At 38.9% G+C, this 27,621-nt stretch overlaps 1 protein-coding gene across 4 annotated transcripts in view; it reads left to right on the forward strand.

The window, feature by feature from the left end:
* The window catches only part of RAPGEF4 (Rap guanine nucleotide exchange factor (GEF) 4), a 298,433-nt gene that overhangs the window by 88,776 nt on the left and 182,036 nt on the right, over nt 1–27,621 (forward strand). For 2 of the 4 annotated variants that reach the window (XM_012650787.1, XM_012650788.1), the window contains exon 1: nt 18,773–19,031. The exons of the other annotated variants lie outside the window; for them this stretch is intronic. The gene's annotated coding sequence lies outside the window, so the exon portion shown is untranslated. Of the gene's footprint in view, nt 1–18,772; nt 19,032–27,621 lie in introns of those variants that run through there. 4 annotated transcript variants of the gene reach the window in all.

Consider the following 27,621-nt stretch of genomic DNA (forward strand, 5'->3'; position numbering starts at 1 on the left):
CTGTTTCTCTCTCTTACTGTTCTATGATCAAGTAGTATCAGCAACAAACCAGTCAACCAACAAACCAAACAAACCAATAAACAAGTAAACAAACAAAACCAGTTTCAACTTCCTTTAATGGAATATATTTGAGAAAAATACTTACATTCTCATGGAGAGCAATAGCCCAAACATGGTGAGTATTCCATTCTCACCAACACTTATGAAAAAATTAGAATCCACAATATAACATTGAGTTAAATTCAGTGAACATGAAGTGCTCACTGTGTTGATCATGCTTCTTATGAGACCCTGTGATCTCAAGAGATTCTTCCTCTCACACAGGAAGACTACTGTTCTTATTTTAGCCCCTCATGCTGTGACTTATCATTTCCTACGAGAAGTGGCCTGTTGGAGGGAGGTCTTCCCTTTGATTTCCTAAAAAGTAAAACATGTTTATTTCCCTATATCTATCATGATATGAAAGAACGTCCTCCTTAAAAATAACTTCCCTATTTCAACCTCAGCACACTACATAGGAAGATCAAAGTCATGGTAATGGGCTGTCATACCAGGAGGATCAGACTGTCCAAAATCACTGGGAAATCAGGGTGAAAGGTAACACACCATCTCCCACCTTTGTTTTCATTCTAAACAGATCAACTTAGAGAAAACGAAGTAAGATAATATTGATACGGCCTTTGGATATTTGATTTATGACCAAGAGGAAAGAAGAATTCCGAGGCATCTTTGTCTAAGGAAAGCTCATACATGGCCTAAAGTTAATATCTTAAATAAACTTAAGAACTTTGTAAGCATGCTGGTGATGAGTTCAATTGTTAGCTCCTTTTTGACACATTAGATATGGGTTTTTAAAATTATTATAGGATCTCATGGTCTGGAGGTGATTCCAGAAGACTTATATACACATTTTTGATATAATTTGAAGATATTATATACCCCAAATACTTTCTATGCCCTCAGCATTTTGCTTACACGCATGCAAATTTATCTAAAAAATGGTGTTGCATATGCATGATACACCAAACGCATAGCCATAGGAGAGGACAGGAGGAAAAGTTGCATGAAATATGTATTAGGAAAAACCAAAACCTGTTTACTTGTACCATATGTTGTTCTTTACTGCACTTAGTTTTTTAAGAGGCATAAATTAATTTAGGCCCAGTTTCTAAGTGTGGGCAATAAATAAGATTGCCTCCCAGTGCTTCCACTGGTCCCCAGGCACTGAACAGGGAACAGCTTTCTCCTAGTGTAGATCTCCAGGCACCCTGCCCACAAATGAACAGCAACACACTGAGGATCTCCATTTATAGTTTTCCTTTTAATGAAAGAAATATATTGCGGATATGAATTATAGTGAGTTATTTAATAGAAGAAAGCATTCAGCTTCCTTATAAAGCCAGGTCATTGGCTTTATCAGCATCTTAGACTTTAGAGTGAAACACTACCACTTATTTATTCATAGAATATTTATTGGATATTTAGTAGAAACACATCATTATGCAAATGAGATACAAAAAACACAAGGGCACTGGGTCCCCAGAAGGTGACTAATTCAAGAAGTAAGTCATATACATATGAAAGTTTGAGTATCACTATAAAAGTTACTAACTTTAATGCTAACATTAAGAGAAACATGAATGGATCAAGAAATGACAAAATGATCAATGTCATATTTTCTATCCTCTTAAGTGCTGAAAGCCTCTTCTCTCTTTGGTACTTTGTTTCATCTCTAATTCAAAGCTTTCATAAAATCATACTTCCTCCACTGAAACCTTTAAGCACGTTGAGAATTATGGTAAGATCGTCCTTGGGTCCAAATCACTCATTATATGGCTTCTCTTCCATTAAGCGTCTGTGTTTGCTGCTTTTTGTTTGTTTATGGCTCTCTGTTCCTGTGAGAGCTGGCTTAGAGGTTCTGAGCCAGGGTGCAGCTCCTTACATATGTTTAAAGAAAGATTTTCGCCTAGGAAGGAAAGCTATTCTCTTCACTGATGATGTAGTTCTGGGGGTATAGGAGCATGAAATCTAATGGATCAGCCAAGTTATCCCGGTTATCACCAGAGTACTCTGTTCCCACCAAAGCACCTGCACAACCCATATTCTACCTGCTTGCTGAACTGTTTGCTCTTTGGTCCTCTGTGCCATTTCTCTTAGCTTTTGACACTTTTACTGTCCACTTTACCTGCTAGAATTATGTGCAGTGTTGGGGTGAGCTACTCAGGAAAGGCTAAGTAAGTCTTAGAGGACTGAATGAAAAGTCCATAATTGATGATTCTCATATTGTGAGCACCCAGTTACTTTTATTAAGTTAATCATTGTGAACTTAGATACAGATTTTAACCCAGATGAATATTATTGTTCTTTTATAGGACAGGAAAATCCTGTCCCACAAGAAAGAAAATCCAATGGAAAAGCACCAGGTGAGGCAGCACTCTTCCTCTGCAGGTCCTTTCTCAGGGAAACTATTTTGAGACAGTTTGGTAGCTCTAGGGACCTTAGAGATCATTCAGTGCATCCCCAATTTTGCAATTAAGGGTCCAGAAGCAGGTCCAGAGATCTTATAAGGGTTTCCCCAAGGCCACCGTGCTAGGCATTGACAGAGCCAGGACAGCCTTGGTTTCCCTCTTGCTGTCCCAGGGGCTGCCTCTGCAACATAATCTCTGAATGGGAATTAAAAACAGATGTGACAAAGTAAAGTCTTGAATGAACAGTGTTTCCAAAACTATTTTGAGATTCTGATGAACGTTATAGACCCTCTCCTGAGAAAAATGCACATATACACAACATTAGGGATATAATTTTGGGCATGAACTTCATGAAGCTTATGCAATGACAACCATCATGGTCCCCACTTTAACAAGTCCTGATACAGATGGTATTTGTCAGGAAACACTCTGCCTATTTCTAAACCCTCCCATAGTCTAATTACACTTGAGTAATTACAAGATTGCAGAATGTGGATAGTTACTGCCACTTCTCAAAATGCCCATTTAGGATTTAATTATTAACGAGGGAATAATTCCCAAAGCAGACATCCAAATCCACATTGGCTGAACATACACACACACACACAAACAAACATGAACTGTTAATTAAAAAAGCATCTACTTTGCTAAATATAAAGGCAGTTTAAAGACTTGAAAAGTTTGAATTTCCTACAACTACCTGATCCTCCATTGAAAAATTAGTTTGATTGTCCCTCATTCTCCTATCATTTTCATTTGTATTAATCACCTGTCATAGAATGTATCATTTATACAATATCTACTGTGTGCATTTTAGTCTGGAGGTTACAAAATTAGTTATCCAGGAAGTATATATAGACCATGTGTTATGTGTAAGATATTCTCCCATCCAAGTACTAACCAGGCCTGACCCTGCTTAGCTTTTGAGATCATACGAGATCGGGCACATTCAGGGTGGTATGGCCGTAGACCTATGTAAAATATTCTGAGACATGTTGGGAAAGGGTTTCCAAGAGGATATGGACATGGTCTTTTCTCCCAAGGACATTATGGTTCAGTTTGGGGGACATAATGATATTCACATATAGTAAATGGTAGGTCTTTATTGAGCACTATTCAGGCTTCAGGCTAGAGAGAGAGACAGAAATTACTTTTAGGTGAGCTTCATGAAGGAGGTGTGAGGTCTTTACTGGGCTTTGAGAGGTGGGTAGGATTTGAGAAGGCCAAAAAGAAGCAGAGGGTATTTTAATCTATTACAGTTATCTATTGTTACACAACAAACTATCCCAAATGTAGTCCCCTTGAATCAACAACAATCCTTTATTTTCTCGTGGATCTGCACTTTGGAAAGGATTTTGGGGTAAGAGGGAGAAGAGCTTGCTTCTGTTTGGAGGCCACTTAGGAGGATGGCATCTACTGAAGGCTTGCTCCTGGCATGTCTGTCATTTGATGCTGACAATAGCTGCAGCTGTTGACCAGAGCACCTCCATATGGCCTTCCCATGTGGCTACTTGGCTTCCTCTCAGCACAGAAGCTTGGTAACAAGAGCCAGTGTCCCAAGAGAACCAGGCAGAAGCTCCTTCAATTTTATGATCTGCCTTGGAAGTCATTTGTTGCCACTCTTATAATAGTCACAGGTGCATCTAGATCCAAGGGGAGGGAACATAGGCCTCACTTTTAACACCTTTGTTCGAGTCACATGGTATGGAGAGCATGTAGGATGGGGAGATATTGTTGTGGCCATTTGGGAAAACACAGACTGCCACACAGGCTATGGAATGATAGGAGTAATGCTGCAGAGGTGATCAAGTTAAAGGTATTTGGAGAATCAGTCTGGGTGGAGCAGAGAAATTGTAGATGGGAGCCTGGGAAAATGGGCAGGAGTGTAAGCTAAGGAATCTGGGTTTGGTTCTGCTGACACTGGTGAGACTTTAGGGTTTTTGATCTAATCACAGAGATTGTTAACTACAGTGATCTGGCTGTCGAGTGCAGGGTCATTTGGAGGGAAGTTGGAGGTAGTATCATTAACTGTGAATTTATTACAGTAGTCTAGATATGCCATGATAAGGCCTCGCATAGGGTGGAAACTAGAGAGATTGGAACAAAGTAATAGGAATGAGAGACCTTGCCCGGGAATATACGATGTTGAAAATACTTAGGAGGAATAAGACAGCAATAATGTCACTGTTCTGAGCTAAATCAAAGTATAGGCTCTATTATTAAAGAGATTGGTAGAAAGTTTTCCAACAGAATCTGCCAGGGCCAAGTCAAAGTGTGCACACTTGGATAATTGGTGATTCCTGAGCTACCACAGTGAGTTCTGCACAGATAAGGGACATAATTGATTTAAGTGCATCTATAAAATTAAAATTTTTTTTCAAAGTGGTATTATATAGTTGTTTTATTTTGTCTTCAGAGTAGTCCTTTGAGATATTACTATATGCCTCTGAATCCCTTATCTACAATTCTGAAACCCAAACAGTTTTGAAAACCAACAGTTTTTGTGAGCTCTTTTGTCAGTAACACCTGACCCGAATGGGTGTTGAATAGGCATAAAGCTATTTATAGTCTCTATCCCACTTCATGTGAGTATTCACATATTTTATTGCAGAAATTTTATGTATTTGACTTTGGGATTCTGGACTGGAATCCCCATTTTATAGATGAGAACACTGACACTCAGAAAATTAAGTATTTACCCAAGGCATATGCTAGGATCTCTTGTCTATGAAGGCCAGTCTATAAAGACCGTCTCGTGAGCACCAACACAATCTCCAAAGCTGTACACGTGAAATGTTTTCAGGAGTAGATCTTTCTCTGACACCAAGTGATTGGCTGTTTTATCTCTGAAAGGTGCTGGTATTTTTGCCATTAAATTATAAATTCTTTGAAGGCAGCGACAGTGTTGTTTGCTTCACATATAGAGGAAGCTTAATCTTTGAGGTTGAATGTAATTGCTAGATAAATTCTCCATTTTATGGGTTGATCTGTACACACTGTGTGCTCTGACAGTGCCTGGACTTGGAGACTCAGAGCAGGCACAACCTCCCAAGGACAGAATGGCTGAGGCCTCACCCTGTCCTTTCTTGGAAACCTCATCTCACTGTCTTGCGCTGGACCTGTGAGACCTGGGGCAGAGGCTGGGTTAAGTCTCTAATGCCTCTGATGGCTTTCAGGTGCCACATGGGAGAAAAGGCCCTGGAAAGTGAGGCACTCAGGAAATAAAGACACACTCCATCCTGGGCTTTTCTCCTAGGAAGGCAGGCTCTGCTTTTCATGGAGAGAAAATTGCTTCTGGACTTCTCGCCTCCTCTCATTTGCCTCCTTCCTTTCCTATGCCCCATAGTGAATCAGCTGTATGCTCTCAAGCACGAGATTCAATTACTTTTATTGTTAGGCTTGGCTGTGATTGTCTTTAATGGTCAGAAAATTATCCAGCATCTAAAAAAAAACACAATTAAAAAATTCAGCTACAGTGTGTCCCTGTGATTTTTGGCTACCAGTAAAGAAGTATTTCCTCAGTGGAGTTCTTTGAGACATTTGACGTTTAGTACTTGCTTTCCAAATTTTATTTCACAGATGGAAACCTGAGGACTCTGGGTTCTTTTTTTTTAATATTTCATTCAATATCAGACATATTTTAAGCCACTGCAAAATGAAAGGATCAGTTTAATGTCCTCTTTGAGGTAGAAAATAACTTTATAGCTGATAATCTTTACTTTGTGCAACATCAAGCAAATATATGAATGCCAAGCATGTTCAAATACTGGTTCTAGCACAAAATAAATTGGCATTCTTGGGCAACTTGCTAAATACTTCTGCAACCTGTGTTATTATTGGGAAGAAGGAAAGAAAATTTTAACCAGCCTTACAAGCTTACAGATTTTCTGACAGGAATATTTATACCAATGATATTAGCAAGAACAAGTACTCTGGGAATTGTCATTGATAATAGTGACCTAGGGCATTTGCAATAGGGACCATGTGGGAGTGATTCCAGGCCAAGCTGGAGCTTCTTTGGGTTATATGGGAACAGGGAGTCCTTGAGCTTTATGGACCTATAGTATTTCTGCCTGAGCAACAGGGTTTCATAATATGCCAATGCTAATTACATTACAGAAGTCTTCGCCTCTTACACTTTCAGGGAGCCAGGAAGCCGTAATAGCAACACCTAATGAGATGGCCTGACAGCTCGGGGAACATCCCTGCATGTGTTGTTTTGCATGATGCCAGCCAGTTTCAAGTGGGCAGGATTAAACTGCAAACCAAGCCCAGATTTTTTTTTTATTTAATTGATGTCTGATGTTTGCCAACCAGGGGGAAGGTGATAGAGTGCAGCAAACAAATTGCTCAGAGCTCTGCTGTCACCTCTGGACTAAGACATCCTGACATGATAGCGCTGGGACAGCAGCTGGCCCCTCTGTGGTACCGTGGAATGGATTTGGCAGAAGGAAAGGGGATGTGAAAATGTTCCAGAAACACGGCCTATTTACAAGTAGACTTTTAAAAAAAATTGTGGTAAGGTCTACATAACATCAAATTTTTACCATCATAACCATTCAGTGGCATCGAGGACTTTTGCAATGTGTTGCAACCACCACCACCGTCTAGTTCCAGAACTTTTTCATCACCCTGTAAGGAAACCCTCCATCCATTACGCGGTCACTCTCTATTCCCCACTCCTGCCTGCCCCTGGCAACCACTCCTCCGCTTCCCGTCTACAAGCAGACTTTTTAGGACAGCGTGGTAGCTGAGGGGAATGGGAGACACTGGGGCTGGGAAACAGGAGCTGAAGGGTCTTTTCAACTCTGGGCTCCTGTCTTTGTTTTTTTCTAACAACATAGCAAACCCCCTTATAGCAGCATGAGGGCAAACCTGTAACTTACGACTTTGTTCGCAAACCTTTTATAACAACTTTATTGAGGTGTATTTTATATATCAGAAAATTCACGCATTTCAAGTGTAGTTCGACGATTTTTAGTATCTTCCTCAGGTGGTGCAACCACCCCCATGATCCAGTTTTAGAACGGTTTTGTTGTTTCGATCTCATCTCTCAGGCCTGTTTATAGTTAATCCCATTCCGCCCTCAGCGCCAGGCAACCACAGATCTACGTTCTGTCTCTATTCATTTGCCTTTTCTGAACATTTCATATAAATGAAATCTTGTGACGCGTGGTCTCTGCACCTGGCTCCTTTCACTGAGCATGACGTTTTTGAGCTTCATCCATGAAGTAGCATGTGTCCGTGGGTCTTTTTAAATTGCTGAATAGTATTCCATTGACTGGATCTACCACATGTTATCTATCCATTTACCAGCAAACATTTTAAAAGAAGTTTCTTGTAAATTCTGGAGTGTTGGGTCATTAGATGACCTCTATGATCCATCCCCTCCCGGATTCTGTCCAAGAAAAGCCCCAGGGCAGATCTGAATTCTTAGACCATTCATTGATTCATTCAGCAGATGTTTGTTGAGCCTTCCCGGCACACCGCACTCTGTGTGAGACATGGGGATGTGGTCCTGCACTCTTGGAATTTCTGCTCTGATGAGGAAGACAAAGCCCTGCTCACACCAAGCCCATCCCCTCTGGGGGATCAGGGAGCAGACACATGCTGCCGGGACTGATGCTTGGTCACAGGCAGCCTTCTCTCTCCCCTCCCTTTACCATGCCACGCCACAGATGCTCTGTGCTCCTCCCAGGTGATCGCATTCCAGCCTGAGCTTCCAGCACATGACTTTGGATTGCTTGTTTTCATGTCTCTCCTGACTTCTGGAATGTGAACAGCTTAAAGACAGAGCGGTGTCTCTTCATATGCCGAGCATGGTCCAGTGCCTGGCATGTGGAAGGTGCCCAGTGTTAGTTGATGAATGAGGGGGCAGATGAATCCCAGTCTGGCTAAGATCAGGAGCATCCCGGCTTCTCCTGGCCTCTTGAGTTCCAGACACACTTGTTCTTCCCTCTCTAGTTCCAGAGTTAGCAGTGGCAGGGTTGCCTCTTCAGAGTGCAGCGTGAGTGCAGAAGAGGAAATACAGCAGTCTAAAGTTCTCTCTGCTCCTTGGAAGGCAGGCTTGACACCGCCACAAACATCTTAATAGTGTTCCTAGAGTCAACCTGGGGACAGACTATTTAGGGAACAATATGAAAATGGTCTTGCATGGCAGGTAGCTAGACCCACATGCCAGAGGTGGTGACTCTCCAGCCTGTGCTCAGGCCCCTCCCTGTTCATCCTGCCTCCACCCGGCCTCTTGCTCTCAGCCTCCTCCTAGGCTCCTGCCCTCGGTCATCTTGTCTGACCAGACGGCCAGGACACATCGTGTGTGTTCCTGTGGGACGCTGAGCTAAAGGTGGAAGTGGAAAGACCCAGGAGGCTGAACCAGGCAAGGTGCTTCATGTGGAGAAGAAAGCAGGTGGTTTTTTGAGGGCTTTATTAGTTGCCAGTGCTGGAGGCTGGGTTCTAATCAGAGTCCCATCAAATTACTGGGACAAAAAATTAAAAAGAGCAGAGATATGGATGTGCTTAGTCTCAGAGATTACTTGAAACTTTTAAGGGACTATAATTATTTTTAAGATTATATTATTCTGTAGGTCCAAGTACATACGTGTGATCTACTTTAAGGTTTTAGCCTTGTTCATCTTGGGACAACTGGAGATTTTTCTCTTTCCATGGGCATGTTGATTTCTATGGGTATTGATTAAGGCCCATTGGTTTGGTTCATCATGCACATTTATTTCACGGGTGGTGACCATTATACTACTGTGGAACTTCTACTAGGGGTCTCCATGTGCCCCCACCCCTCACAGGAGTACTCTCAGTGCCTGGGGTGCGTAACAGCTTGCTGGGATTCCTTTCTAAATGGTAGACAAAGATTGAGACCCTAGTTGGAAAGAAATTACCTTGGGTTTGGGTTGATTCTATTATTGATGAACATCTTTACCATTTAAAATGTACTCATGCTTGAGGCACCCAAACACATTCCGTAAATTCTACATTCATTCACAGAGTACTCTCTGAGCCAGCGTCCAATGAAAATGCAGTGACACCTGGTTCTACTCTTGTGAATTGAGAATGAGGGTAGATGTTCTTTGTTTACCCCTTCTGATGCTTTGCATTTTAATTCGCATTAAATCCCTTCTGTTGAGTTAGTAGTTTCATTTTTAGTATAGAAATCAAGTTTAATTAAAACTTACTTGCCATTTAAAATGATAATTTGTTTGATTTAGCATTCTTAATTACCTTGAGTAAATTGCCCATAGAGGCTCACATAATTCGTTTGTTTGTTCAAAGTATTACTGTACCATTTGCATATTTTGAAAGACACCACTTTAATGAAACACTGGGGTGGAGTCAGGGCAAATGCTAAGGGGTGGTCTTTCTGTCCCAGTCTGTTTATTCAGCTGGAAGGTTTTTTATCTTACTGAGTTTTCACAAAAGATCAAAGTTTTAAAAAGGTTCAGTGTTGGAAAATCATTAGTAATGAAGTGTCTAGGGGAGGGAGGTCCAGCCAGGGCCTGCACCCCCTTCAGCTGAGATCTCTTCCTGCAAACTCAAAGGTGTATATAATCGAATCATATTTCTAATGCATTAGAGGAGCTTACAGTAAGTTGGAAGAGTTTTCTGAATTAGTGAAAAAAATGTGATGTTGAGTAAAGGTAACTATTTTATTATTCTGAGTGTATTATAACCATTAATGAGTGTTAATAAGTAACCGTTTATAGCAGAAGCCTTTAGAAAGCATACTAATAAATAAGCATGAATGATTTCTTATTTGCATAACAATTATTTTAGGTTTTATATATGGGTTTTAGCTCATGATCTTTGAAAGTGTTATTTTGACTGTTTTTTGAAAGCTTTTCTTTTTTTTTTAGTAGAGAGGAATGAGGGATTTCATTATGGTTCTGGATAAGTTTGTGGGACAACTTGATTCAGTCAGTCTCTGATTTACTGATTTTAGGTAATTCCAAAGCCTAATCATGGGTTTACCCCTTACACTTTGAAACTGATTTATAGTTCCCCCTATAAAAAACAATAGGATAGGACATAATAGAACACATTCCATTAGTTTAAATATCTCCAGCTTTCCTATTGCCTATAACCAAAATGTGGAACACATTCTAAGAGCCCTTCATTAGTGTTAGTTATATACTAAAAGCATCTCTGAATCATGTGGCCAGAAGGCATTATCTCAAATAGGGAAAATTCTCTCTTTTATTCTAAGGGACTATTTTATAGAGAAAGTATATATATATGTGCATTTTATGGAATATTAGTAATGAAAGTAAAAGAATAACAGAGTCAGTTTTTGATGTTTGCAATACAACTTAGGGATCTGTGATAAAGGCAGGAAGATTGCTCCCTTCAGTGCCTTGTTAAGCCTCCATCCTAATGTGCTCTGTACAGGAAGGCACAGCTCCTGGTCCAACATTAATAGGGCTTGCCCTTTTCTGTCCTTTCTCAGTCCTAATGGAAAAGACACTATCCTGACATCCAAGAGATCTGCTCTTCTCACTTAGCAACTCTGTGACCTCGGGCAAGTTGCTTAACTTCTCTGGACCTGTTTGCTTACCTGTAAAGTGGTTGTTTGTAGATGAATTAGACGTTGTCAAGGTCACTAAAATTCTGTGTTTCCAGTGGTAATGGATTGTCTCTGATCCATATGCCTCTCTGTTGGTCTCCATGAGTTGGAGAAACCAGTTCTTGGAGTCATGGTGCAGTCAGAGGCAGGAGCTAGAGCTAAGAAGGCAGGCTTTCGGGGAATCAAGCCCTTTGCCGCCTTAGTGCGCTCAGTTCTGAAGAGCCTGCGTAACTGATGACAGACTGAACCTTTGACTTGACCTGACCTGTGTTTTCTTCTCCCCATTTCCCTTCTTGGGGTGGAGGGGGATGGGGATGCTGGGCAGGATCTTAGAGGTAAAAGCATCTAGAATACGATCTTGATGTCTAAAATAAAACTCTAACTTTGTTTAAGGAACACAAAGGAAGAATTCCTTTAATCTTATTTGACTCAGAAAAAAAAGACAAAACATTGACTTAAATATTGATATATTTTTTGCCTTTAGTGAGGGGTTTTTCTTTATTTTTAATTACAAAGTAAAAATATTACTGTATTATTAAAATTCAAACAATATGCAAAAGACATAAAGTAAAAATATAAAGTTCTCTCCACTCCCACCATCTAGAACTATCTACTATTAACACTTTTATTTGCATGCTTCCAGACATTTTTCATGCACATATCAATGTGATTATTATATATGAACATATATTTTGCCTTAAAATTTGAATTATATTATAAATATAATTATGCAAACTGCTTTTTTTACTTAAATGTCTTTCTTGGATATTCTGCCATGAGTACTTATAGATCACAACAAGGTATGTGCTCATTAAAAACAATAATAGATTTGTTTGTATAACTACATAGTTGTATTAGATCATATACAAAAGCAGTAACTCTGTAGCCTGTGTCACACTGTAACACGCTTCATCTTTGTATTTTAGGAATGCCGGTGAGGACTGGTCATTCTCTAGGCATCTCAGTGTTACTTGCCTGAACTTTTTCATAATCTGAGTCCCAGAATGAAGATAACCTTATTCCTTAAGGTAGTCTTCTCTTAGCGATTTTGATGAATTGTCAATAAGCTGATATGTAACCCTTCTCAGATTTTATATTTAGATGTATTTTTTAACTTGTCTTAACGCTTATATAGTGTTTACTGTGTGTCAGGCACGGTTTTAAGCACATTTCAAATTGAAACTCATTTAATTCTTACAACAACTATATGAGATAGGTATTATTCTTATCCCATTTCAGATTCCTTATGATTCTTCTATATAAACAATTGTGTTGTCTGCAAATAATGGGAGTCTTATTTCTTCCTTTCTAATTTTTATGCCTTTTATTTATTTTTCCTGCCTTATTACAACAGCTAGGACCACCAGTACAAGGGTGAATAGAAGGAGTGAGAGCAGACATCCATTCCTTGTCACTGATCGTAGGGGAACACTATTCAATGTTTCATCATTAAATATGATTTTAACTGTAGATTGAGGAAATGCCCTTTTATTTTTAATTTTCTGTGAGTTTTTTAAAATCATAAATTGGTATTAAATGTCAACTGCTTTTTCTGAATGTATTAATAAAGTCTGGTAATATGGTAAATTACATTGGTTGGTTTTTAAATGTTAAAACAGTGTTACATTCCTGAGATAAACTCTACTTGGTCATGATATAAAAAGGATGATTGTCCTTTTTATATATTGCTAACTTTGATTTGCTAGCATTTGTTAAGGATATTTGTGTCTAGTTCATAGATATTGACCTATAATATCTTTTCGTATAGTATTTTTGTCAGACTTTGCTATCGGGGTTATACTGGCTTCATAAAATGAGTTAGGGTTGTTCCATCCTGCTCTATTTTCTGATGTTGTGTAAGATTGGTATTATTTTTTCTTAAGTGTTTGATTCAGTTCACCATGAAACCATTTGTAGTGGAGTTTTCTTTATGAGAAAGATTTTGATAACACATTCAGTTGTTTGAATAGATATGAAGCTATTAAGATTTTCAAGTTCATCTCATGTCAATTTTGGTAAATTGTATTCTTCAAGGAATTTGTCTATTTTATCTAAGTGTTGGAATGTACTGACCTAGAGTTGTTTATTATAGTTTTCATTCCTGATACTGGTAGTTTGTATACCCTCTTTTTAAAAAAAAAAAAATTTCTTCATCAGTCTAATTAAGAATTTATCAATTTTCTTGATCTTTCAAAGAACTGACTTTTGGTTTTCTTCATTTTTTATGTTGGTTTTCTGTTTTCTATTTCATGGATGTCAGACCTTTTTAAAAAATCGTTATTTCCTTCCTTCTTCTTACTTTGGATTTAATATGCTGTTTTTTCCTAGCTTCTAAAGATGGAACCTTGGGTCCTCACTTTTGTGCCTTTCTTATTTTTCACTATAAGCATTTAAAGTTGCAACCTTCCTCTAAGCACTGCTTTAACTGTGTCCCACAAATTTTGATATGTTGCATTTTCTCTTTCTTTATATTTAAAAGGTATATAGATGATGAGTTTTGCTTTTTTGCCTTTAAAAGGTATATAAATGATGAGTTTTGCTTTTTTCCGTTCTGTAAATTTCTGTTTTTATTAATAATTGGAGCATTCAGTCCATTTACATTTAATGTAATTATCTATATGATTGGATTTAGGTTTGCCATTTTGCTTTTTTTTTTTCTTTGTCCCTTCTGCTTTTTTATTCTTCTATCTTTTTTTTCTTTTTGTGTGATTTTGGATTAATTGAATATTTTTGGATTAATTAATATCCAAATTAATCCAATGTTAATATTTTTGGATTAATTGAATATTCAACATTAGTTTGGTTCTCCAGGAAGCAGATGCCAAGATGAAGTTATAAGTGCAAGAGATTTATTGGGTGCAATGCCAACAAAAATTGAAGAGGAGAGAGAGAGCAGGAGTCTGTCTTCTGTGAAGGGGACAGAAGGAGTAAAGATAGGGTAGAAAGAGCCTTAGACTGCACTGCAGTTTTGAGAAAGTTTCTATAAGCCTGATGGAAGGTATTGGTGCAAAGATTGTCTGTAAACAAGTTGTACACTGGGCAGAAATGACCATGTGCTAGTATCCCTGCCATGCTCAATTATTGTCTAACTTTGAAGGACATAGCTTTGTTTCACTGATAATAGATGCCAAAGCCACTGTAGTTGGACACTGTCAGCTAATTGGCAAGTTTCTGCTAGAAGGGAGATCCAAGTGGGCACCTTCACGGCTGCCACAGATTCCATTTGAATTTTTCTATTGGCTTTTTAATTGTATCTCTTTGTGTAATGTTTAGTGGTTGCTCTGGGAATTACCACATATGTTTTTAATTTTTCACATTTTAGAGTTAATATTGTACTGCTTCACGTCAAATACTGAACCTTGCAACAGTGTAATTCCAGTAACTGCTCCCATCCTTTGTGTTATTGTTGTCTTGTATATTACATGTATCTACATCATAAACTCCACAATACAGTGTTATGATTTTTTATTTCAATTGTTTTATGTCTTTTAAATAATTTCAAAAGGCTGTATGCGACTATCTTTAATATTTCCCCACCTACTTACCATTTCCAGTGATCTTCATTCCTTCCCGTGGATCCAAATAAACACCTGGTGTCCTTTCCCTTCATCTTGGAGAACTTTCTTCAATGTTTCAAGTCATGCAGGTCTTCTGGAGATTAAGTATCTTAGGTTTTGTTTTTCTGAAATTATCTTCATTTGGACTTCATTGCTGAAGAATATTTTTGCTGGATATAGAATCCTAACTTGACAATTATTGTTTTTCTATTGGCACTTTAAAGATGCCATTCCATTAAAAGTAGTCTCCATTGCTTTTGATGAAAAGTCAGTACTATTATAATTTTCTCCTATCTGTAATAAGCTATTCCCTGCCCCCGCTCCGCCCCTGGTTGCTTTCAGGATTCTGTCTTTATCTTTGAATTGTAGCGGTTTGAATATGCTGTGCCTTGGCATGGGTTTTTATTTTCTTTTGTTTTTTATTTATCTGCCTTGGGGTTTGCTGAGATTCTGGAATTTGTAGATTTAGGTATTTTTTAACCCAATTTTAGAAAACTTGGGTTGTTTCTTCAAATATTTTCTTCTGCCTATTCTTTTCTTGTTCATCTGGAATTCCAATTACACATATGTTAGACCTTATGCTAGTACATCCTATTGGACCCTGAGGCTCTGTCCATTAAAATTTTTTTTCTCTGTTCTTCAAATTGGATATTGTTCTATTCCTCAAGTTCACTGACATTTTTGTTATTATTTTTACAATCGGTTATTAGGTCCAGTGAATTTTTTTCAGGTATTATATTTTTTAGTTCTAGAATTTCCATTTGATACCTTTTTATAATATAGCTTCTACTTATTTACTGAGATTTCTTTTATGCCCTTGAGCATCGTTAAAATAGCTGCTTTAAAGTCCTTGTCTGCTAATTCCAATATCTCCATCATCTCAAAGTTAGTCTCTTTTGATTGGTTTCTTTTGAGGATGGGTTATATTTTTGTTTCTTTGCATATCTAATAATTTTAGAATGTATCCTGGACATTGCGAGTGATACATTATAGAGATTCTGAATTCTGTCATATGTCCTTAAAGAGTATTGATTTTTTGTTGTTGTTTTTGCAGGCAGTTAACTTGGCAGAACTCAAATTCCAATTTTGTCTTCCCTGTAACAGACAGCAGCAGACATCTCTGTTCAGTTCTTTTCTTCTTAGCTGGGCTGCTTGGAGTCTGCTCCACGCAAATACAGTGTTGGGATCAGTCGAGATTTGATCAGATCTTATGTGCTGACTCTGGGGCTTTCCCTCTGTGGCTGTCTTCTCTTTGGGATTTCTTCCTTCATTTTCTAGCTCCTCTCACTCTGCACTCTGCTCTCTGGTTCCTCAGCTAGTAAGACCACAGGTTTCTATCTGAGTCTGGCCACACTGTGGGACTGATGGGGGCCTGCTCTTAGATGAAAAGTTGTAAAAATTGTGTAGTTCATCAAGAGCCATTCTTGTAAGTGTCAATGTCCCTTTAGTTTCTGCCTACTCTCAGTCACTTTGCAGTTCCTTCAGATAATTTTGCTGCTGTTGCTGCTTTTAATATTTTATCCAGGGTATATCATTGTTGTCAGTGGGTGGGCTGGTCTGATATGAGCTACTTTGATGACCAGAAGCAAACTCTATTTTCCCACTTTACAGGTGAATTTAAAATACACACACACACACACACACACACACTACAGTGAGTTTAAGTATCTTACCCAAGGTCATATAGCTGGTAAGTGACAGAGCTGTGATTTGAACACAGGCAGCAGTTTGGTTCCCGAGTCTTAGGATTTCTTCCAAGGGGAGGCTTGACTGGTGTGAATTTTCAGGATAACGGAAGGAAGTTTAGGAAATATCCTGGAACTTGTGGGGCTTTATGGTATCAATTCCTTACGCACCAGACTCATCCTAAGATCTCATTACTCAGTGAATACTTCATATGTCTTTGGGTGTTTATTTTATATACAAGTTTATATATAAGTTGCATTAAAGGATAATGCTGCTCTTGGTTGACTGCAAAGTATTATAGATCTTTAGTTATGAAAAATCCCATATGTTCAGGGTCCTGGGATGTTGGGCACCTTGGGCCATCTTACTTAGAAGTGAGTGAAGTTTATCATGTGGTTCTTTCAGTGATTAAAATAAAGAGAACTTTTGGAGGAAAGTCATATCAACAGTAATGTAATAAATATATATGAATTATTCATTGAAGAAACTCAAAACCACAGTTATGGGGTAAATAGTTGACTTTTCAAAATGTAATTTCGCTGATGTGAGCCATAGGCCTTGACAGCATAACAATAGGACCAAGCTTGAACAATACTTGGTTTAGGGTTTCTGCTCCTTCCTGTTAGCTTCCCTTTTTCTCCCCTAGCCTCAGTCAGTTTGAATTAACATTCATCAAATGATTAATTTCATCTTATTCCTGTTGCCCCTTGATTTTATCTTCACTTTGCATTTTCAAAGTCTGGCTTGTTCCTTATTGATTTTGTGATAGTTCATAAGTTGATTTGTAGAGTAGTGAAATCTTGTTCATGTATGTTATTATAATACTTTCAAACTGAAGGAGAAGGCCTATGTCTTTGCTTTTGGAATTCTCTTGGCATCCCTAACCAGTGCTCGGATACCATACTTCAGTGACTGGCCAGTAAAGAGCAGGGGTTCGATACTGATTGATTGATGGTTCTGAATCCTAGCCAGTCGGTTCTGGGAAGGTGGGCTTATCTTCCCAGTGAAATAAAACTGAGCCCTTGAAGGCCATGATAAAGATTTTGGCTTTCATCCTGAGAGTAACGGGAAGCTATGCAGAGTTTTAAGGGGCCGAGTGACAAGCCTAGATTTAAATTTTTAAAATAATTTCTCTGAATGTTTATGGAGCAGTTCAGTATAATCAAGTTCTAGAGTGTAGAAATTAATATAAAAATTAATAAATTTTTAAAGTGTAACTGAAGGATACGATGCAGATGAACTGATACCCTGGACAGTCTTCAAATAGCTGCTTCCAAGTATTATTTCTCCTGACTGAAATTTTGAAAAAAGTTGAGAAGCACAGAGTTTGAGATTGCCTTTTTGTTTTTTCCTAGGGGGATTGGGAACCTGGAATGTGAGTATTTGGCATTTCCGATAAGACACATTTTATTTTTATAGTGAAAAATTGAAGTAATGCAAATATTAAGGATTAGGGATTGAATATTATAAAGCTATTAACAATGGCATGTCTATACTTTATGCCTACATGGAAATGAGTATATTATACTTTGTTAATTTTGAAAAGCAAAATTAAAAATTCAATAAACATATTTAAAATTATGAAAACAATCATGTTTTCTCTTAACAAAAATACACAAAAATAGAGATGAAACTCATTATACTTTATTATCCATGAAATTCTGTTGCTTAACAACTGCTTAAAAGTTTTGTTGCTTAAAAAAAGAAAACAAATCTAATATTATTTCAGTAATCATTGCAAATCTGAATTAAAAAAGCATTGAGATGCTGCTAAGACAGCAAAATTTTCAAGAGATTAAAAGTATGAAAATGTACTCTGATATTTCCCCTTCCCAAACATTTGTGGAGATGGAGAAAATTCTAAATATATCTTAAAGAAAGGAATTGACAACTCAACCAGTTAAATATAGCCTTTAGCTGCTGTTTCAACTGCTATTTGTTGATAGCAGGTTACAACAAGGTTAATGATGGTTTATTTGATGGGTTTCCCCATATTTTTATAGGATTTTAGGCTTCTTGTATGCAACTTGCTAAATCATAGCATGCATATACCTCATTAAAATAATCATTTAAGTATGCATATGTAAAATAAATATTGATGGAAACAGAAAGAGATTTCTCAGAAAAAGAGTCACCTAATGATAAACTGTGCCCTGGGCAGTAAGTGAAGTATCAAATTGCTCTGTTTTTGTAAATAGTGTCAATTCTGAATTTTGTGCTGAAAAACAGGTAAATGACAGCTCTCTCTAGTATTTCCGGAGGCCATCTACTGTTTTAGAGCATAAATCGTAAATATACCTTTGAACTAAGACTGTCTCGCTGGACCTATCCTTTTGCAACTCTGACTTCCAGTCTCAATGGAATATTGAAGGGGAGGCTCGATAGAATAAACAGTGGAATCCTTGTCCGGGAATGACTGCCTGGCAATTGTTTCATGGAAAACAGGGAGGGGTGGGGGACAACAACCCTGCTCTGTTCACTGGCTCTTTAATTTAGATTACCAATGATAAAGCCGGGATTCGGGCTAAAGAAAGGTAGGATGCACACGCAGAAACATTAGTGCTAATATGCTGCAGAAAGCCAAGATAAATCAGTCCAGCTCTCATACATCACTAAGGGAGAAGCTGATTGCAACTTGACCATGTGCCTGAGTAGTCCCATCAGTGAGAAGAGCAGAATATGGATTAAAAAAAACTAGAATGTACCCTTAGGGCTACTGCCGTGTTGGACCTGGGAGAAGTGTCTGGTGTAAGTTTCAACTTGTTTTCTCCGTATATTTACCAGTGTGTTCACAGACAGGGAGCTTGTTTCTCTTCTCTGTGTTTTCATAGAAGCCTTGAGCATGTTTATTTACAGTAGTAGACTTCATTTTGTATAAATGTAATATCAACCTAATAAAGTTCTTAACAGAGGACAGTTTAGCCCAGTGTTTATCCAGGAGAGAAATGTAGAAAAAGTGATGGGTGTCATAACTGTGTGTAGGAAGCCTGTGGGTGAGTTTTGTTTTTTTGTTTGTTTGTTTTTTGTCTTACGGGGAAGTAGGGGTTAGAGGGGTAGATTTTAAATGAAGAACTCCAGTTATTTTGCCATTCTTTAAAAAAAATGTATTTGTCACTCAGCATTTCACTCCTCCTGGGGTCTTTTGTTTTGAAAAACTGTGTTTAAATATGTAAGCCAGTCTGCTCGAAACACATTATATTTTATGACTGGGATGTTTGTATTGTTTCATATCTGTTATTAGACAAAATAATCATAAAGGGTGTTTTCTATGGACCTTTTTATATTCCAAAATTAAGTACAGATGGTAATTTCCAGCAGTTTTAAAAATTTGTCAATTATTTAATTTAGCATCACTTAAGCATCTGCACAAGGAGAAAGCTGAGATGGTACAGAAACTGAATGAGCATTGATTGCTTGTCTGAATTGCATCTTTAAAGTTTTTTGCCTCAAATCTCTGATTTCACAGTTTATTTTTACCAAATTAGATTATCATATTTCATTATCGAGACTATGAATGGGTGGGACGCTCTCAGATATCCTACATTTTCCGTTAGAACAGTACTCAAAGCGCCTGCTGATTGTTGCTCTGAGGAAAATTCTCATGCCGGCTCACCGAGAAGATTGCTTAAATAATGCATGGGCAAGAGCAAGGCAAGATGGAATTTATGGCCCAGACACCGCAGTCGGGCTTTTGTTCAGAGGAAAGACCACTTCAGTGAGAGCATATAGCATACACCGAGGCTCCGGGGGAAGCGTGTGACTGAAATTAGTGGCCACATGATGCTGTCCACATGTTATTTCACAACAAGCCTTAAAGCAGTCCGTCGAGCCTATAGTGTGGTGGGAGGGAGGGAGGAAGGGGGAGCTCAGAGTGCCAATCGCAAACAGAATCCCCTGACTGAAAATTCCATGGGACACACATAGGAAGTGGATCCTGTACAGGGAAGATGATGTCCCTAGAGAGACTGGATGTTTGACTGATGAAATGCAGCATGGCAGTCTTGTTTGGAAAGAATAAACCTTGACCAAACTGCAGCATTCTATACACTATGTCTTCCATCTTGTCCTAATTAGAGGAATATGTCTGCTGAATCCTAATCTCTTTAATTGTTGATAGAGCAGGCATGTGATTTGCTATAAATACACATGAGCATTCATTTCTGAAATAATGGCTGTTGCCAAATATATTAGACCGACAGGAGTGCTGGACTAGGGAAGCTGTGCTGAATAGTTGAGTTTTGGAGGTAATGGACCAGTTGAGAATCATTGCACAGCTGGGCCAGCAGCTGCACCCAGTGCTCTGTCAAGTTTGGCCTCTAATTTCCTTGAACTTGTCCTTGTTTGCCAAAATGATGAACGTAGCAAGAACTTGCTTTAAATGAGCCCACTGCAAGCAGAAAAGACCCTTTCCAAGGAGTCTTTGTCAAAGTGTGGAGTCAACAGCAGCAATGGCCAAATGAGGTATTGATTAGGTGATGAGAAGTTTCAATAATCATAAAAATAAAAACCAAAGGCACCGTTGTAGAATGAGGTAAGCTGGCAGGAGATCAGAGTACATTAAAAGGCAGCATTGGGTCATCACTGTCCTAACTAAAGGACATATGGAAAAATCCCAGAATAATAGCCAGCAATAGTTATCTTGTAATTAGGAAAAAATAAAGCGGCCTGCAGGTTGGATGGCAGCCCAGTAATCTCAACGCCTTTTTCCTTAACAGTATATTGTTCCGATGTTCTTTGGGACTGGGTCAGAAGGAAGTGTCAGAGAGAGCGTTTTATATTAAGAAGCATCCTACGACTGAACAATGCAATTAGTGGCAAGCCAAGTAGAGACAACAGTAAGCGCTTGCCTTCCATTCCCTGGTCCCAAGCTTGAGCAAGTATTTATTTAGCACTTACTATGTATCTAGCATGTTCTAGATACACACTCTATCTAACTATGTTAAAAGCTCTTTGAGGGTTGGGTGTGGTGGCTCACGCCTATAATCCTAGCATTCTGGGAAGTCAAAGCGGGAAGATCGCTTGAGGTCAGGAGTTCGAGACCAGCCTCAGCAAGAGCGAGATCCCGTCTCTACTGAAAATAGAAAGAAATTAGCTGGACAACTGAAAAAATAAAATACAAAAAATTAGCTGGGCATGGTGGCGCATGCTTGTAGTCCCAGCTACTCAGGAGGCTGAGGCAGGAAGATAGCTTGAGCCCAGGAGTTTGAGGTTGCTGTGAGCTAGGATGATGCCATGGCACTCTAGCCCAGGCAAGAAAGTGAGACTCTGTCTCAAAAAAAAAAAAAAAAAAAAAAAACCTCTTTGAGAGCAGACACTTGGATTTATACTTCTCTCTTATAAATCCCATCTCTTGAAAACTGTTGACCTGGATATGGTAAGTCTGTCTAGTTACTTGACTTTAAAGAGATTAAATACCAAATCCTTGTTAAATAAATGTTTTAGTTTTCTGTTACAATATTGATACCCTCCTTCAGATTTGAGGGACTAGTGACTAGACCACTTGCAAGTTAGATGATTTGGGACAAAATACTTAACCTCTGGGAGAGCCAGTTTCCTCATTTGTGAAATGAAGAAAGTAACAATCATTATGCAGGATTGTGAGAGTTAAAAGAGGCGCCAGGAGGTGCTCTCCTGCTCTCTCAGGATAAAGCAGTATAATTTACTGTATGGGTTGAGTGTGCAGGGGAGTGTGGGGGTGGGGCAGCTGGTTAGGAGGGTGTCACAGTACCTTGAATAAAAATATGACCTGTGACAGGATGCTGCCACGGGAACAAGGAGAAGAGCATGAATCTGAAATATGTTTCAAAGGAGGAATGACAGAATGTGGCAGCAGATTGTGTTAAAATAGGGTGATGAAGAAGAAGGAAGAGTGAAAGTCATGGTGAGGAGGGAAAAGATTATGGATTTATGATAACGGCAAGGTATGATTTATGGATATATGTATGTGTGTGTGTTCTCTAAAAATGAAAAAGCTAAAACAGTACAGTCTTTCAGAGACTTATAAACTAAGAAAACTAAGTAAGATAGAAAAGGAAATTGGAGCGCTCCAGTTAACTTATGTAAAAGGAAAGAGAAAAAATCAATAATAAACCAATATTATAGGGCTATTGCTGACAATAGAGTGAAAATTCAAAAGAATTGCTTAAAATGGCAAATCTATATTTGGAGTTTTTCCCAGACGAGACCCACAATCATCAAATAATAAGGCTCTTCTGCAATCTTGGAACTTATTTAGGTTTTCCTGAGTTAAAAAATGCCACTGAGGGGATACAAATAGTGTCAGGGCTGGGAAGAAAAAGAGCATGAGGAATGGAAATTCTCAAAATAGCTTGGTTTTCAGGAGGAAATGGGAGCCAAAAGATGGCTGGTTGACCTTTCGCAACTTGACTGTTGATTATGATTTGTCGGAAAGTTTGGCAACTGTTATTCCCTAAATAACTTACTGTGATTTTTAAGGAAATTCAAGCAAGAATCTAAATTATACCAAACCCCCAACTGGCAAATAGACTATGGTCTAAAAGTTCATTTGCAAGTCCTTTATAGGAACAATATTGTAAACATGCTTAGGCTACTTTCCAGCAGTCTACCCAAAGCACCCTATGGTCGAAATCACATACATTTGCAATAAAAAATTAGTAGCAAAAATACTTGTAATGTTAGTCATTAAAATACAGGCGATAACCACCAGAATAGAAAGTGTTTTGAATGCTAGTGCTTGGGGAAAGGCAGGTCAATGACAAGATGATTTGGGCTGTGACTGTTTTAAAATTTGTGTCTGCCTTCACTGACTTGAAGAGACTTTGACTTCTTTAATTTTGAGTTGTAAGGATTTCCTTGTCCTTATTTCAGGTATGTCATGGATTCTACAATGTCTGCCATGATTAGGATTGCTTTCACAAGAAAACGGAATGAGGATGGGGGGAGAAAGGGGGTAGAGAGATACCGGAGGTAGCTGGGGCAAACGTTAAGAGAGGAAAAACAGCAGGTTTAAAGAATGAGTGAGAAGGAGCTTGTCTGAAGGGAAGTGAAGGGAGCACTGAACGTTAATTCAAAAGAGGTGCACTTAAGGGTCTGCACGTTGCTTGAGGGGAAAGAATATTGGGCCTCATAGCTCCCTGGCTTAGCCACCAGGGGATGCTTGAGACTTAGAGAAGTGCTCTCTTGCGTCTGCGACTGCTTGTGTGACTGGGTAGACCTGAGGAATCCCTATTTACTTTCCCTGCTTTAGGTCCCCCTTGTCTTCACTTCCTTCCCTATTCATTTTGGATGCCATGGCCTGTCCTTTCACCTACTCTCTAGTCAATATTATCAGTTCTCCCATTCATTCATTCATTCATTCAATAAAGATTTGTCGAGTGATTCCTATGTGTCGGACATTGTAGTATTGGATATTTGGAAACGAATAAAACAGACCTGTGCCTGCCCTTGGCACCCACAAGGTCAAATACCAACTCTTAATCAATCCGTTTGTGTGCTTTCTCTTGCCTCCAGCCAGGCTGCTAAGCACTGCTAAGAGAAAATCACTCCGCTGTCCAGATGGATGCCATGGTAAACTTAAGACCTCCCACCTCCATGGACCCCTCAGTATAACTCAGCAGTCCTTACATGTTTCCGTTGTACACTTCTACCATCCTCTCCCACATCTATTTGAAGACTTTTCTACTTTCCTCAAATCTTTGACCAGACCATCTCCCTCGTCATTTTCAGCAGATAGCCTCGCCTCTCACTGTGCAAGATTTCAGCTTCCTGCCAATAAATCTATTACCCGCAAAACCAAAAAGAAAAAGCAGCTGTTCCTGAGGACAGTTGAACACAGTGCAAGTCAAATCTGAATCCAGGAAGCCTTGGAAGGCAATGGAGGGCTTTACTGAAAGTTTCTTCTGGAGTCAGCCAAGGCCAAGGGGGGCGCTGATCTCGGAACACACAGCTAGGCTTCCTAACAACCATCTCTGCACGTCTTGCTCCTCAAAGGCCGGCTCCTTGTGGCAGCCATCAATTTGTTGTCTCCCTCTGCTCTCCTCCTCTGTGTCGTCGCCCGCCACCACACTGATCCATCTTATCGTCTCACTCACGTCTGTCTTCTCTCACTCCTGTCTGGGTGGAGCTAACTCATTTATCGCGGGGTCTGTCATTTTCCTCCCACTCCACTTACCGTAATAGCACAGTCATTGATGCTTGAGCAGCAGATTATCCTTTTCCTGAGTCGAGGGAGGAAGGTGTTGCAAATATTGGCAATTTATTAAATATTATGTATTTTTAAAAGATTTGTCTATTTGTACACATCCATTTCCCTCCCTTAGGTTAAAATAGAAGAGATTTTTCCTCATGTGACGCCCACACCTGTGTTCTGGGGCCCATTCACTCCCGTCCTCCTGGGGTGCTTTTTACACACAATTTCCTCCATTTCCTGTGTCCGTCACCTTTTCCTCTCTAGTGGATCCTTCTCATCTCCGTGTACATGGGCCCCAGACACTCCAATCTTAAAAAAATAAGACAAAACAAAACCAAACCTTCATCTTCCCCTCATACCCTTTTATCTACTCTAACTTTATCTCCCCTTTTATAGCCAAACTTCTTAAAGGAATTGTCTACATCTGTTGTGTCCATTTCTTCCCAACCCAGACACTCTGCAGCCCTCTATGATCTAAATTCTACCCTAGTCCCTCCGTGGAAACCTGCTAGCTGAAGTCATCCCCTGCCTACTTGTTCTGAATGTGAAAGAGATGCTCAGTCCTTAATCCTTCTACAGCATTTGACATTGTGGATCACCTTCCCTTCTGGAAATAGCGTTTTCCTGTAGCTTCTTTGTGCTCTCCTATTTCTTAGTCTCTGCGGGCTTATCTTTCTTTACATCCTATTAAAATATAGGGGATATTCAGGGGCACTGTTATTTTCTGACTTTTGGAGAAAAAGGGAGAGGGTTCCATCCATTTCTGTGGCTTCTGTTAATATTTACATGCTACCGACTCCCATGCTGGGATTACCCCAGGCTTCACCGTGGGAAGTGAGATACAGATCTCTTCTGCTTGGACAGTCCCTCCAAACTCAACTGGGATTTTGACCCCAGAGTGGGGCAATGTGGGGGTGGGTCTATTTCTCTGGCCCACACCAATAATTTGCTGCATTACTCTTCTCTCTCAAAAAACCTTCCTCAAACATGCTCCATCACTACCACCACCAATTTTACTGTATTGATCTCCTTTGGGGCTGAAATACTAACTCTAAAATCTTCTTACGAATCCTTAGTCTATTGTTTATAGTTATAAACTTCATGGAATTTATTCTTCTAATTAAGCCAAAGTTTTGGAATGCAAAAGTCTTTTCTATCTCAAAACTGGTTATTAAAAATGAAAAAGTACTTTGGCTTTCTGTGCTTAGGATAAAAATGTTTATTTAGACACTCAGTCGGCTTCTTTGTTTCCTTCAGGTCTTTTAGTGTCTTGGGGCAACTGAACGATCCCACAGGGGCAATACAAACCTTTTTATACTTTAACCTACACTGGAATAGAAAAGGGAATTGAGTTGGTTTTACTTGTGGTCAGAGGAATCATTCAAGGAAAGAGACTCTTGACCCCTGAAAATGAAGGTCCAAGAAAATGCCCCTTCGCTTATCCAAACAGATTCCTCATTATCTGGAATGTACCTATATCACTTTGAAACTGCGAATGATGGGAAGATACTAATTTTTCAACACTTCGTGAGTAAAAATGGATATATAACTGAAGGTATGGCTATTTGGTGAGTCTTTGTAATTAAATTGTGGTGAAAGAGAGAACTAAATCTATTGGCCTTGTCTAGTTTCATACTGTTCAACTTGGCACAGACTAACATCCATCCAGGCCAATCTGTACAGGTAAAAGAGAGTAATGTTTAAGAAATTGTTTTGAACCTTTGAGCCCTAACTACATTTTGGAAAGGTTTTATGTGACATGAAAGAAGTCTAATAATGATTTGGTTCAGAAAAATACATTTTTACATTGCTTATTTAGCTTTTTTAAAGCCATTTTTTAAGAAAAATTTGGAATATATTTGAACTTTCAAGAGATAAAAAGGTAGAACATTTCATAAATTCAAATTGTGTCATACCTAAATTAATCCAAATTTTAACTGTTAATCAATGGCAAAGAAACTGAAGAAGGTGTGACATGCTTCAGTTGTTGGGCTCTTATCATCCAGGCATGCAATTGCATTTTGAACAGATTGGAACCACATGAACAGATTATTGGACCACCTAACAAAACGAGCATCCCAGTAATCAATCTCTGAAATAAAAAAAGCATGAATTAAATGTTTTTCAATCAATATTATTCACACAACTCATATCCTTAATGATAATACTTAACTGAAAGAAAGACCTTTGCTTCAAGGTTCATTTGCAATCCACAGAGAACTCTAAATTTGTTTTGACATCCCAGTGCTTCTGGAAAATACGAGTACTGTATTTCATTTTGTGGAATCAGAGCAGACTGCATAATAATATGCTCTTACATAGCACAGACTGTCTCCAATTTTTCATTCTAAGTTTTCATAAGAGAAAATGTAATGAGGAAGGGGCATAGACGGGAAGGAACCTCTGGAGTGGAGGGTTGAGTGGGGGAAGCCCTGTGTATAATTCTCTCCTGTTAATTGTGCCTGTGCCCTCTTAAAAGTTATGTCTTTTGCAGAGAAATCCAAATGATGGAAGCAGCCATCAGTGTGAACCTGACACTACCTGTTAATTCAGAGGACAGAGTTATAGTTCTAGTTTTATCTTAATTAAGGGAGGCTCTGCAGTTTTTCCTCTTCTAAAAGGAGAATATAGTAACTCTTTTGAAAAAACTAAATTCTGAAATACAGTATAAGTTTCTGTTAAGTTGCATTTGGAGCACTGCAGAAGGTAAAAGCTGTTGACATGGTCTTCCCAAAATACAAGTGTCAAGGCAAACCCATCAGCAGCCTTGGCCCTTTCTATAGTGGACTGACATATAGAGCTACAAAGAAAGGCAACTCGTCTCCACCACTTATTGTTTCCTGCAAAATTTAGCAAGGCTGCAAAATGAGTCCTGTGATATTCAGCTCTTTCTAGGCCTCTGGTAAGGATGGCAATTCTTCCATGGGCCTCACCAATGCTGTTATCATTCACTCCTGTCATTTTGCCTTTAGAACTCACTGTGATCCTCCATGGGGGTTTCTGATGTTTGTTCAGAAATCAGAGGGTAGATAGCTGGATAACCATTTTGCCAAATCCATATAACAGTGGAGAGCTAGTCTAAGCTGAATTAGACAGAGACTACATCATCCTCCCCCTAAACAGCCACAGTTCATAACATCAAACTAAAGTCTTTAATTTTATTTTGTC

Source organism: Propithecus coquereli, unplaced genomic scaffold (assembly GCF_000956105.1).
Source record: "Propithecus coquereli isolate 6110/MARCELLA unplaced genomic scaffold, Pcoq_1.0 Scaffold34, whole genome shotgun sequence".
NCBI lineage: Eukaryota > Metazoa > Chordata > Mammalia > Primates > Indriidae > Propithecus > Propithecus coquereli.